The following is a 12,940-nucleotide window of genomic DNA, read 5'->3' on the forward strand; positions in this document are numbered from 1 at the left end:
AGTATAGTTGTGTTAAGAGGCTTACTTCCTTTTTCCAGCTGTTGGTGCTGTGAATATCCTACTTAATTGACATGTTGATGCGTTCAGGGCTGCGCCTTGATCACACCTGTAAAATTTGGGACCAATCGGTTCATGCAAAGTGAAGTTACAACATCTTCCTGTTCATGAAAACCTTTGACATCACAAGGAGGCATCATCAAAGTCTCAAACTTTTCTTATCAAGTTTGAGTTAAATATGGTCAACCTGTAAGAAGGTGCACATTAAAACATAAAACATATATCTCCCTGTCTCCAGTAGGTGGCGCTATCATGGTAACTCAACAGAGGCATGCAGATGTGTTCAGACCGGGACTGTTATCAAGCATGAGAAGTTTGGAGCAGATCGGATGATGTTTGGCTGAGTTACAACAACTTCCTGTTTGATGGTGAAAAATCAAAGTTGGAAACTAAGCCACAACCACATGGTGTGATGAAAACTTATTTTTTTAAATCACTTGTTATGTCACAGTTCTTAAGGTCTTAAAAATCACATTTGAAGTCATTTGGGTGGAATCTGTAGAAGATATGCATCAAAGAAGAACACGTGATTTTCATGTCATTTCCTGTCACCAGTAGGAGGCACTATAAGAAATGGTAATGGTTATCATGTAGACGTGTTCAGGGTACGACTGTCATACAACATGTGAGGTTTGGTGAAGATTGGGCCATGTCTGTTAGAGTTATAATCTACTTCCCATTTACTTCCTGGTTCATTGCGAGATGTGGAAATGTTTGGCCCAGTAATGCCAACATGGTGTGAAGAAAACTCACAATTTTAATAACTTTTAATATCCTTTTGAGAGGATGTTTCAATTTTGAAGTCAATCAAATGAAATCTGAAGGAGTAAGTTGTAAAGTTGTAAAAATTATGACCCCTGAAACTGGACCAAAATACCTCAAAATTGCAAGTTCAAATCAAAATGTCGGACTTCCTGTTAGGTATAGCATATGGGTCCAAGAGACTTTTTTGTTCATCTTTGGGGTGTACATGTCTCTACCAATTTTCTTTAATGTAGGTCAAAGCAGTGCGGGGGCTGTTTCGCTCCTGAGCCATTTCCTTAGACCCACGCACAAGGCCATTAAAATATCAAATTTCTGTATGAGCATTCCATCAAAAGAAAGCATGTAATTTCCATGACATTTCATGTTGCCAGTAGGGGGCGCTAAAAGTAGTGGTAATGGTTGTCATGTAGATGTGTTCAGGGCAAGACAGACATCAAACGTGAAGTTTGGTGAAGATTGGACCATATTCCTCAGAGTTATAAACTTCTTCCTGGTTAATGGTGAGACATGGAAATGATTGGCCCAGTAACAACCACACGATGTGATAAAAACTCACAAATGTAATAACTTCTGATGCCTCCAGCCTTCTGAGAGGATTTTTAAATTTTGAAGTCAATCGGATGAAATCTGTAGGAGAAGATCTAAAAATTGCAAGCCCTGAAAATGGCCAAAAATACGCCAAAATTGCACATTCAATTCAAAATGGTCCACTTCCTGTTGGGTTTAGGGTATGGGTCAAAGAGGCTTTTTTGTAGGTCTTGGGCTGTTGCACGTGCCTCCCAAGTTTTGTAGCTCTAGAGGAAATGTACTGCAGGGGCTGCTTCGTTGAAATCTGTTGGGTGCGCTAGAGAGCCATTTTGGCACATCAGTGAAAAAAAATCCTATCAAATGTCACATTTTAGGACTTCTGATATGTGTTTGGTGAGTTTTGGTGCATGCCTTGCCTCTCAAAAAGTGCTTCTAGTTTTATGGCGAATAATGCGTAACTTTGGCAACAGCATTTGATGAAAACTCAAAGGTGTAATTTCTGTGCATCATGAAGGTCTTATTCTCATTGGATATGAGGTCATTTAAGTTAACATGCTACAGGGAAAGTAAAAGAAAAAAGTAACTTCCTGCTACCAATAGGTGGCACTATGACTAAGATTCAAAATTGCACTGCACATGTCTTCAGGCCTGGACTCTTATCAAATCTGTGAAATTTTGTGTCTTGTAATTTTGTTTTAGATCTGACCATCTGTTACAACAGTTTTTGATGTCATGTCGAAACATCAAATTGTCCACCCGACTTTGGTAACGCCTTTCAACAAAAACTCTCAATATTTATTTTCAAACATCATCGTCTTAATGATTTTTTAAGACCATTTTGAGATCAATCGATTCAACTTGCTAGGAGCCGGGCATCTTCCTGTAAAACTTTGCTTTTCTTGTGCCAATAGGTGGCGCTCTCATTATCCCTTAAAAATGTGATATAGATGTGTTCAGGGCGGGACTCCAATCAAACATGTGAAGTTTGGGTCATATTGGACCCTTTACAGTAGAGTTACATACCACTTCCTGTTTACTTCTTGGTTAATGGCAGATCATGCAAATTAGATGCCTCATGCAGATCACACGTTGTGATGAAAACTCATGATTTGAATAACTTTTGCTGTCAAAGGTCTTATAATGGTAGCAATAACATTTGAAGTCAATCTGATAAAAGCTCTAGGACAAGTTCTCAAGATTAGGACTCCTGAAAATGGCCAAAAATATACCAAAATTACAACTTCAAATCAAAATGGCTGACTTCCTGTTGGTTTTACGGTACTGCACCAAGAGACTTTTTTGTAGGTACTGGGGTGTTGCGCAGGCCTCCAGAGTTTCACAGCTCTAGGTAAAACGTGCTGCGGGGGCTGCTTCGTCGAAAATCAGTAGAGGGCGCAACTGATACATTTCCTCCCACCCACGGACCAGTTTTTTTCACCAGACCTGACAAGTCTGCAAAGTTTCATGACTTTCTGAATATGTTAAAACGCTCCAAAAGGCAATTCATTTGAGAGAAAAATAATAATAATAATAATTAAAGCTGCAAGCACCGATGAACGGGCCCTCGCACCTCCGTGCACGTTGGGACTCGTTGCTGGATGCCGACTGATGCGACCGCACGTCTCTGAGAAAGGGCAACACTGCACACAGCAGTGAATTAGTGTTTGGTCACTGTAGCACTGAGGCTGGAGATGCCTTTTTCCTGTTGAATGTAGGTGGAGCTATAACAAAGTATTGACATGTAGATGTCTTCAGGCTGTGACACTTGCGCAGCATGTGAAGTTAGAGACGAATTGCAAAGTCAAATGACAGCAGCCTCCTGTGTTATTTTGGAAGATTATAAAATGCTGCCCGCTACAGCTGACAGTCAGAGTCCACAATTAACTTTTTGATTAACCATCTAATTTAGCTGGTGGAAAAAAAATCTACCAGCCATCTATATAATAATAAAAAGCTTATTTCCTCTCACAAATACATTTATTTCAATAAATGTAATTGAGATACTATGTAAACTTAAAGAGGAGATCAGAGAAAAATGTGAAGTCAAAGATATCAAAAACATTTCATCACCACAGCCTCTGTGTGTAAATTATGGAGGTAGATCAGTCTCATAATGAATAAATGCACACAGAAGGATTCACAAATGTAAATTGTATAGTGCTATAGTGCCTATTGATGGTAGGGTAAGACAGGCCATGAAAAGGTGATTACTTGTGTTTATCCTGCAATAAGAATGGACGGTGTCCCATACTATTATTAAGCATTTAAAGCATTTAAACAGGCACTATAGCACTGCCTCCAGCCCTGACTGATGTGCTCTCTCTAAATGTGGTTGGCGCAGAAGACAGCTCCCGGGCCAATAACTGGACAAAAGTCCAGGCTGCTACCTCGGCTTGAGGTGACAGACCCTGTCAAACAGTCATAGTATTTACTATAACTTCAACTTGATGGCAAAATGTTAACTTGACCTTATTAACCTTATTAGCATGCAGTAACGCTAGCACAGCCCGTTGGCATAGCTCGTTAGCTCATGATGCTAGATACACAGTGTACACACGCCATGTTCAAGTTGAACGGCAACCTGTCAGTCGCTCTGGTAGGCATGTATAGCGCTGTGCAGATGTGTTCATATGATTAGCTGAAAGTATGTTCTTGTGATTGGCTGAATGGAGGGAGACATCTGATTGGCTACAGATTCTTCCCTGTTGAAAAAAATGCATTTGTGGATCAAGACATGACAAGGAAGTCTCAAAAAGATTCACACATAAATGCAGTGAAGTTCACAAATCACAACCAGTTTGTAAATACTGATTCAACAATTTGTGAATAAATGTCACAACATACGTACATATATGATTTAGATGAAAACTGCAAATTCTTTTAAATAGAGATATTGGTGGATTTCCATTATATATATTTTAAACAAGTAATTTGTGCGTGTGCATCAATTTTATATATTTAAAACAAGTAATATTTGTGTGTGCATCAGAAATGCATTTGTGAACTTTATTCATTTATATGTGGAATATTTTTACATTTATACAGAATGAGAAATATTTGTGTGTGCACTGAAAAATATTTGTGTGTTGAGAGACATTTATATATATAAATCCCAATATACATTTGTGAATGCTTCTGTGTGCATTTATTCATTATGAGACTGATCTAACTCCATAGTAAATGAGTTCCCTCTGGCAAGCTTTGACACTGTATAGCCGTCCAGGGCTTTTATTGTGAAAGGTAGGAACGGAAGAAGTGCAGCTCCTGCACTGACGCTGTCAATGTGAGAGGCAGAAAGAGATTGCAGTGTTGGCTGAAACTAGGAAGGCCTCTGTCTTAATATCTAATAACTTTTATCAGTATGCACACAGCCTTAGCTCCCAGCAGACCAGCGGATGTCCCTCTCTCTGCTGGAAACAGAGCCGCAGAACGAGTAGCGCACGAGACGGCCTCGCAGCACAAGCGCAGGTGACATTGAGAGAGCAGGACACCAAGACAGAGCAACGATGCCAAGCGCCCCTAAAAACGCACTGTCGACTCTCAGCAGAGTTTAATATGTGACAATTGTGGCACAAAAACATACTCGCCAGTGTGGTGAATAACCTCCAGAGATTTTATCACATTTGGTGCGCACAGGGTGTTTTTTTTTCTGACCCCGCCTACAGTTTTCACCGTGATTTCAATGCACGATGATCAAGCACATTTATCATGATAGATAAAATTGGTTAGTTTTACTAACCCTCTCAATAGGTACAGAGAAGGGTGGAGGAGTATTCTGTTTGCTTTATAGTGAAACTACAGACTGGAACATTACTCAAAATATCAGTTGCGCCATAAATACAGAACAGCCCCTTAGTAAGCGCAATGGCTCTGCAATGATCTGTCTCTTACAGAGCTGCTCCGCGTTTAGCGAGCGCAGCAGGCACGGGAATAAACAATAGTATATTTCCTCCTTATTCCCTGGTGATATAAATACCTTGCTAAATGTGTGTCTTGGTGCAAACATAATGCCGCGAAGAGGGTCTGAATAATCACTAAATAGCGATGAAGTCGGCACGTCAGTAGTCCTCTCGTCACCTCACCCTGGCACCATAGATCGTCTTGTCCGTGTACAAAATGATGAAGCCATTGTTTATTAACTTGACAGTATGGATTTCAATGCAGCTTACCATGAAAACATCCCTTGACTGACAGCATCAGCATCTGTTATACAGTATTATCTTGCTCTCTGCTACTCATGTGCTCACAGAGAGAATGTAAACAATGGAGTAAGGGCGCCCTTGCTGGACAACCTTACCATAAATTGCCTGAAAATTAATATAGTAATTACAAAAATTGTGGGTTTCCTGTTGGGTTTATGGCATGGCCCTAAGAGGCTTTTTTGTAGGTCTTGGAGTGTTAAACATGCCTCCAATGTTTCATAGCTCTAGGTTAAACGGTTTGCGGCGGCTGCCTACTTTAATTTTCTAGGTGGCGCTAAAGAGCACATTTTGGCACATCAAAGCAAAAAAATCATATCAGATATCACAATTAAGGATTTCTGATGGATCTAGCAACATTTGGTGCATTTTTGTGCATGGCGAATAGTGCGTAACTATGACGACAGAGTTTGATGAAAACACAAAAGTATTTTTTCTGTGCATCATGAAGGTCTTTGCAGTATTATGAGGGCATTTGAGGTTGCTCGGGTGTATCTGCTACAGGAGACACATTAAAGTGTAAAAAAAAACTAACTTCCTGTTAACACTAGGTGGCACTATGACTGTGATGCAAAATTGTGCTGCAGATGTGTTCAGGTCTGGATTTTCATCAAATGTGTGAAATTGTGCTAAAATCTGACCATCTGGGGTCAAGTTATGATAGTTTTTGATGTCATGTGGCGTCACAGGAACACCGTTCTGTGTATTGAAAAATCAGTCAAGCTCTTGCAGAAATTGCAAAAATTGGTCAAAAAATTTAAATAGAATTAAAATTGATGGACTTTCTCTTGGGTTTAGTTCATGACTCCAAGAGGCTTTTCTGTAGGTCTTGGGCTTTTACATAAGTTTCTTAGGTTTTGTAGCTATAGGTTAAACGGATTGCAGGGGCTGCTTTGCTGAAAATTAGTAGGTGGCGCTCCAGAGCACATTTTGGCCTATCACAGCAAAAAGAATCATATAAAATAACACATCATAGGACTATTGATGTGTATGCCACGTTTCATGAGTAGGCATCTTTAGCCCCTTAAACACAACTTCCTGTTTTATGGCAAAGAAAGCAGCAGAACGTCAACAGCATTTGATGAAATCAAAAACGGCAAGCAATTTAACATCACCAACTTTAGGAAATACTGGTGTCCCGATTTGAAGTCGATCAGATGAAATCTGTAGGACAAGTGTTTCATCAAAGAGATACTAAAATAACAAAAAATGTGAAAATTCAAATTAAAATGGCGCACTTCCTGTTGGGTTTAGGACACAGCTCCAAAAGGCTTTTTTGTAGGTCTTAGGCTGAACATGATTCTCAAGTTTGATAGCTCAATGTTAAATGGTCTGCAGGGGCTGCTTCGTTGAAATTTTCTAGGGGGCACACAAGAGCCATTTTTGCACATTAATACAACAAATCATATCAGATATCACAATTTAGGACTTTTGATGTCTGTGCCCCTTTTGGTGAGTATTGGTGCATGACTTGGCCCTCAAAAAGTGCTTCCTGTTTGATGGCGAATAGTGCGTAACTATGGCGACAGCGTGTGATGAAAACACAAAAGTATTTTTTCCGTACATCATGAAAGTCTTTGCAGTATTATGAGAGCATTTGAGGTTGCTCGGGGTGTATCTGCTACAGGAGACACATTAAAGTGAAAAAAAACTAACTTCCTGTTACGACTAGGTGGCGCCATGACTGTGATTGAAAATTGTGCTGCAGATGTGTTCAGGCCTGGACTCTCATCAAATGTGTGAAATTTTGTTAAGATCTGACCATCTGGGGTCAAGTTATGACAGTTTTTGATGTCATGTCACAACATCGAAATTCGCCATGGCGTCACGGGAACACTGTTTAACAAAAATGGACAATATTCATTTTCCATCATCACCAACATCTTAATGATTTTTTGATACAAGTTTGAGATCAATCAAGTCAACCTGCTAGGAGCTGAACCTCTAAGTGTAAAACTTTGTCTTTCCTGTGTCAATAGGTGGCACTCTCAGTATCGATGAAAATTGTCATACAGATGTGTTCAGGGCGGGGCTCTTATCAAGCATGTGAGGTTTGGGCCAGATTGGACCTTGTACAACTGAGTTAAAAACTACTTCCTGGTTGGTGGCGAAACACATAACTTCTTGGCCCCATAACTTTCACACTGTTGATCAAAAACCAAAACTGCTCCCAAACCAAGAGTATTTTTTGTCCATCCTGACATGTTCTATGTACCTCCAAATTTTCATACCTCTACATGAAATGGTTTGCCGGGGCTGGCAATTAGGGGTCACTACTGAGCTCATTTTTTTGACACTTTTAAACGATGCCTCCAAAATACAAAAATTTTCACCAGTCCGCATAATCATGCCAAGTTTCATGAGTTTTCGAATATGATAAAGCTCTGAAAAAAGCAATTTATTTGACAAAATAATAATAATAATAATAATTAAAGCTGCAAGCAGCGATGAACGGGCCCTTGCACCTCCGTGCACATCGGGGCTACACGCTGGACGCTGACTGATGCGGCCGTGTCTCTCTGAGAAAGGGCAACACTGCGCACAGCAGTGCATTAGTACTTCCCTCATGTAGTGCTAAGGCTGGAGATGACCTAAGTCACTTTAGCAGAGGTGTGTGTGTGTGTGTGTGTGTGTGTGTGCGTGTGTTGCGTGTGTGTGCATTATGATCTGCCACTTTCAACACTGTTGTGGGCTAACTCACAGCAACAAACATGGGAAAAAATGACAGTATATTTCTCCTATTTCCTGATAATCTATGTAAATCCCTAAATGTCTTTTGCTGCTGCTTAAATATAACGCTGCTAAGAGGGTCTGGAAAATTGCTAAATACAATAAAGTCAGCTGGTTGGTAGTTCTCTCCTCCTGTACCCTGGAACCTTAGATCATCTTGTTCGTTTGCAGGAAGAAAGGGCCATTGTTTTTTAACATAACAGTATTTATTTCAGTGTTGCTTACTGTAAAAACATTCTGACTGACTGCACCACCGTCCATTGTTCTGCAATACTCTCTGTCACAATGTCCTTGAGTGCTGACAGTAGCTTAACAATTAAGTAAGACAGCATTTTGACTCCTCTCTCTGTCTCTGTCTCTCTCTCTCTCTGTGTGTGTGTGTGTGTGTGTGTGTGTGTGTGTGTGTGTGTGGTAGTCACACATGCAACATCCAGAAGTGTGAAAAAGGACTGTTTTGCTCTGCTCTGCTCCTTTTACAGTGACAGGATAAGGGCCAACAATGGAGAAAGAGCTCTATCTGCTGGACAAACAATGTAATACAACTATTTCTAAAAGACCCCAGCATCATTTCCTGCATTATATGGTCTGTGAACAGAGTTTTCCTATCAGCGCATATGGTAAAAATATGAGATGAGGCCGATTTGCTCCATTTTGTCTGTATAAGGCTTATATCAGGTGATAATATAGGTACATTGAAAAGTCAGTCGGGCTCTAGCAGAAATGACAAAAAATTGCCCAAGATTTTAAATAAAATTAAAATTGGTGGACTTTCTGTTGGGTTTAGGGCATGGCTTCAAGAGGCTTATTTGTAGGTCTTGGGCTTTTACACATATTGCTTAGGTTTCGTAGCTCTAGGTTAAACAGTCTGTGGGGGCTGAAATTCGTTGAAATTTTCTAGGAGGCACTCAAGAGCCATTTTGGCACATGAATGCAAAAAAATCATATCAGATATCACAATTTAGGAATTTTGATATAAATAAAAACTTTCGGTGCATTTTTTAACATGCCTTGCCGCTCAAAAAGTGCTATCTGTTTTATGGCGAATAGTGTGTTACCATGGCAACAGCATGTGATGAAGTCACTAAAGTGTTTTTTCACTGTATCATGAAAGTCTTTGCAGTATTTTGACAGAATATGAGGTCGCTGGGGTTAATCTGCTCTTGGGGAAACATCAAAGTGTAAAAAAAGTAAGTTCCTGTGACCAATAGGTGGCGCTATGAGTAAGATTCAAAATTGCACTGCAGATGTCTTCAGGCCTGGTCTCGAATTTTTGTTCAGATCTGAACATTTTGGGTCAAGTTATGAGAGTTTTTGATGTCATGTTGAAACACTGAAATTGTCCACTCGACTTCAGTAACGCCTTTCAACGAAAACTCTCAATATTCATTTTCAAGCCTCATCAACGTCTTAAAGATCTTTTTGAGACCATTTTGAGATCTATCTTGTCAACCTGCTAGGAGCTGGACATCTCACTGTAAAAACTTTGCCTTTCTTGTGCCAATAGGTGGCGCTCTCATTATGGCTTAAAATTGTCATATAGATGTGTCCAGGGCGGGACTCCTATCAAACATGAAGTTTGGGTCATATTGGACCGTTTACAGCAGTTACATACCACTTCCTGTTTACTTCCTGGTTCATGGCAGAACATGCAAATTAGATGCCTCATACAGATCACACGATGTGATGAAAACTCATGATTTGATTAACTTTTGCTGTCAAAGGTCTTATGAAGGTAGCAATAACATTTGAAGTCAATCTGATGAAAGCTCTAGGACAAGTTCTCAAGATTACAACCCCTGAAAATGGCCAAAAATACACCAAAATTACAATTTCAAATCAAAATGGCTGACTTCCAGTTGGTTTTTTGGTTATGGCCCCAAGAGACTTTTTGTAGGTACTGGGGTGTTGCACAGACCTCCAAAGTTTCACAGCTCTAGGTAAAACATGCTGTGGGGGCTGCTTCATTGAAAATCAATAGGGGGCTCAACTGATACATTTCCTACCACCCATGCACACGAGACCATTAAAATATCAAATTTTTCACCAGACCTGATAAGTCTGTGGAGTTTCATGACTTTTTGAATATGTTAAAGCCCTCAAAAAGGCAATTCATTTGACAAAAAAATAATAAACATAATAATAATAATAATAATAATAATAATAATCATAATAATAATAATTTATAATATTAATAATAATTTATCAGAATTCCTTCAGTTTCCAGAGGGTCCTCGCACCGTTCGGTGCTTGGGCCCTAATAATTCATTCAGTTTCAAGATGGCCTTTGTAGCTGCTCTGCAGTCGGTGCTCAGCCCTAACTATGTTTTTCTCATATGATGACAGAATCCAAAAATTGAGAGAGAAAATATTAGCTATTCAAATGACTTCAAAATACAAAAAAGGAGCCAGGTCTAAACATGGATCTGTTTCATTAAGAAGCAGCCCACAGCAACTCTTTCGCTCATCCACAAAACCGCCAGGCTGAGTTTTTAAAAGCCACCAGACAAACAGATTTTTAGGAAGCACCTTAAGTGATTTCGCAAAAATTCGCGGTGGAGAGAAAACATTTGCAAAGTATCTGTATGCCGAATTTACAAAAGTTTCATGTTTTATTACATGTTCCAGTGTATGACTCTTCCGACTCCCCTCTGCGGAAAAGCTAATAGATGTAAACTGCGAGGTTTCCCCATGTACTTCGGCACACCAAACTGTCACACCGGGACATGCTACGTGTCAAACAAATGAGCAACACCAGCGTGCGCAGACGAGCACGAGCTAGTTTAAAACTAACAAAAGGAAGTTGTTGCCCATTTTAAGTTTCATAAATGCAACCACCGTCAATGGGTGGCCAAAAGTTTGGAGTCCAATCAAAACACAGGTTACGTTAAACAAATGATTCAGTGATCACTAATTTGTGGATAATCTAAAAACAAATCCAGTCCCTTTCTCTGGAATTTAGGGAAGCCTTCTACGTAGGCTACTCTTTTTACACTCGGTGGTAACTAACTCAGTATTGTGAAAAGAGAACACAAAATGAAGTGATAAGGAAAGGGTGCAGTGTTGGTCTACCTGTTGGTCTGTCGCTGTGCCGAGGAGTCCAACTGCCTTGTTTTGTATTTCCGGGTGTTGTCCCATTTCTGCCTACCGGTTGCGATTCTTTTCCTCAATCCGCCCTACTCTCCCGCTGATTGGCTAGTACCTGTGCCCTCCGTTGTTTGGTTGGTTGGTCACGTTAAGGTATCAAGAAGGAGATTGGTTAGAATGTTAGTAGCAGAGTCCCATAGTAGTAATTTCTCCATTATCTAGGAAAAGGAAAGTCGCTTGACGGTTTGGTTTTGGTTGATCTTGAAAAACTTGCCTCCAAACGAGTCAGGCGAGACATTACGTGCTCCGTCTGTATGTCAGAGTGTGAACTATCTCCTAATCTTGTCAGTGTTCCACACAGCAGCCAGCCTATTCTGTCGCACTCATCCACTACACACCTTATTTTGCTCAAACTGTTAGGGGAGCAGCACAGGTAACAAAAAGTTTTTTTAAAAAAACCCAAACCAAAACAAAACAACAACAAAACATTATATCTGAAAGATTTTAGTTAAAAAAAAGTTTAAAAAAACAAGTTTACAAATGATAAAAACGAAGCAGACAAATAAACAGACAATAAATAAATGGGTAAATAAATAAAAAGCAAGAACCCACAAAACAAATTATATAACTAGCACAATAATCAGATGTACAGACATACAAATACACTGTACATTCAGTTAGGATTTGGGGAAGAAAGTGGCATGATTTTCTAAAACCTTGAAACTTTTATTGTTATTAATTAAGCTGACTGACCTAAGTAGAGATTTCTGCTCCAGGAGGAAAGATACAAATTTAGAAGTTGACTTATATAATGTGTGTTTGTGAATAAAAAAAATTGCATTTAAAATAACAAAATTATTAAATATTCAAGAGCTCTGTTGTCTGGATAATAACATAATAACAAATGATATCCCTGAGTTTAAGGAGTAGTTGTGCCACCATAAAAAAAATAGCAGCTCTGCGAGAACCTGATACAATGCATCTCTCCTTGTTTTATATAAGGTTAATGTTTTATTGGGCACTTTCCCTGTCTAAATAAAATTACGTTAATTACGTTAAATTAGTTATACATTTTTTTATTGGAAAAGAGCGGCAAATAGTTAGTTTGTTAGTTTAAGTCTGTCCAACATCAGTAAGTGCTGTGTTATGCCAATCTCACCGTAACTCAGGTGACTTTTTGAGAGCTGAATTAATGCATTTGGAGTGGCACAAGTTAAATTCTCTCAAAGCAGTTGGAAAACTGTGAAGACATAAACTGTTGATATGAAATAGTATTGCAAGAATCATCAAAGAGCTGGTGGTTAACATCTTTTTGGAACCATTTAGGATTGTTTCAGTTGCAATTCATTGGGCAAATATTACATGTTAAAAATGAAAAAAGAAAGAAAGAAAAGAAAGACCTCCAGTTTAGTTGAAAATGTGATTTGGGATAAAATATCAAAATGAATCAGGATTTTTCTGATGTCTTTTCAGCCAGTTAACCTTAAAGGCGTTAACAGTATCCCTGAAATCCAGGACATCTAGACCTAGACCTCTGCTTTGCTGTTAGAAATAAGCCTAAATGATCTGTTTTTTCC

The 12,940-nt window shown here is 39.2% G+C and overlaps 1 protein-coding gene across 1 annotated transcript in view; it reads right to left on the reverse strand.

The window, feature by feature from the left end:
• aldh3b1 (aldehyde dehydrogenase 3 family, member B1) overlaps positions 1-11,421 on the reverse strand; it is a 45,344-nt gene extending 33,923 nt beyond the window's left edge. Inside the window, exon 1 of the mRNA XM_042504475.1 lies at positions 11,349-11,421. The gene's annotated coding sequence lies outside the window, so the exon portion shown is untranslated. The remainder of the gene's footprint in view (positions 1-11,348) is intronic.
• Positions 11,422-12,940: the final 1,519 nt, after the last annotated feature.

Source organism: Plectropomus leopardus, chromosome 17, assembly GCF_008729295.1.
Source record: "Plectropomus leopardus isolate mb chromosome 17, YSFRI_Pleo_2.0, whole genome shotgun sequence".
Lineage (NCBI taxonomy): Eukaryota > Metazoa > Chordata > Actinopteri > Perciformes > Serranidae > Plectropomus > Plectropomus leopardus.